This window comes from Schistocerca piceifrons, chromosome 1, assembly GCF_021461385.2.
Source record: "Schistocerca piceifrons isolate TAMUIC-IGC-003096 chromosome 1, iqSchPice1.1, whole genome shotgun sequence".
Lineage (NCBI taxonomy): Eukaryota > Metazoa > Arthropoda > Insecta > Orthoptera > Acrididae > Schistocerca > Schistocerca piceifrons.
Genome location: NC_060138.1, coordinates 417,614,625 through 417,616,351, shown reverse-complemented (window position 1 = coordinate 417,616,351; position 1,727 = coordinate 417,614,625).

Sequence of the window (1,727 nt, the reverse complement as noted above, 5' to 3'; positions counted from 1 at the left end):
TTTCTATTAAAAAATTCGTCAATGGAGTAGAAGGAGTTGGCTATTTAGTAAGTCTTTCAGGCTCCTTTTAAACTGATCTTTATTTGTAACTAAATTTTTTGTATTTGCTGGCAAATTATTGAAGATGAGTGTTCCTGGGTAGTGGACACCTTTCTGAACTAAAGTGAGTGTTTTTAAGTCCTTGTGCAGATAATTTTTGTTCCTAGTATTGTGTGTATGAACTGAGCTGTTTGGTGGAAAACGAGATATATTGTTTAGGACAAATTTCATTAAGGAGTAAATATACTGAGAGGCAGTAGTTAGTATACCCAGTTCTTTGAAGAGGTTTCTACAGGACGTCCGTGAATTTACTCCACAAATAATACGTATCACACGCTTTTGGACTCTGAAAACTTTTGTTTCACTTGAAGAGTTACCCCAAAATATTATACCATATGACATTATGGAATGAAAGTAGGCAAAGTATGCAAGTATTTTCATTTTTATGTCGCCTATGTCAGCTAACACTGGAATCTTAGCAGAGATGCACGTAAACACTTGCGCGTAATTAACATACAACTAGCACTGAACTTTAGGTGTGAGCCAATAACAGATAACTAATTTCTTCACCAAGCTATGGATCCGGTTTGTGTTATTTAAACAGGCGCATTTCGTTAGGAATCGCCGTATCATTGTGAAGCACAGATGTGGGCAGTAAGCAATAAATAAGGAGTGTTTGTGTGTGTGTGTGTGTGTGTGTGTGTGTGTGTGTGTGTGTGTGTGGGTGGGTGGGTGGTTTGTCAGCACTGATCCAGAGGCGAAAATACTTTTCCCCTTCCCCCTTCTAGAGTGAGCTGTTTCTCCCATTCACCGCACGCACATGAGCACGTGAGCTACAACTTCGCGCGCAGACTGGAAACGTGTTTCCTTTAGTTGTTCAAATCCAGCAGCGGTGAAATGGTACTACACATGCGCGGAGTATGAAAATTTCACTGATCTGTGACATGAGCAGCGAGCCCGAGGGAAACCGAGCTTCGCCAGAAATATCCGAAATTGTGTCCTGGAGGGATACAATGCGAGCACATCGCTTTCTCTCTCATGAATTTCTTCTTAGGGCAGCCGGATGGGATGCTGCTGACATCTCTGTATTCTGGATGAATCTAAACAGGAAGTACACAATAACAATTGTGGGTACCACTGGAAGATACATAGACCAGTATCTCCTCAGAACGATTCCAACACCTGTTTGAGTCTATTCCTCGGTACATCACTGCACTTCAGACGACTTGCGGGGGAAATAGTGGAGGAACTTCATATTAACAATAGATCCAGTGCCTTCCTACGGCTTTTGGCCTCTCAGTGTACTCGTATATCTGAGGGGGTTACGAATCCTGACGATAATGTATCACTTTATGTGTAAAATCACGTTCTAAGCGTTGAAGGAAGCCTAGATGACTAAAAGTCAGCAACTAATGCACTGTTAGATTGAAACAATTGTTGTCTAGTTGCAAATCTAAATTTATCCAGTTGTTGCACAAAATTATTGTGGATCTTATTCTTTCGCAGGTCTGACGAGAGAGAGAGCGTTCGTCAGCGGCATTAATACTTCACCTCTGTTGAACGATGACCGCAACGAAGTGGACATCTTGCTAGACTTTGTGGGAGAGCCTCCTCTCCCGCCCACCTCCGTGTACACTAAGGCATTCAGCAGTGCGACAAGCTCGACAACATCGACCTCTGTAGACCGG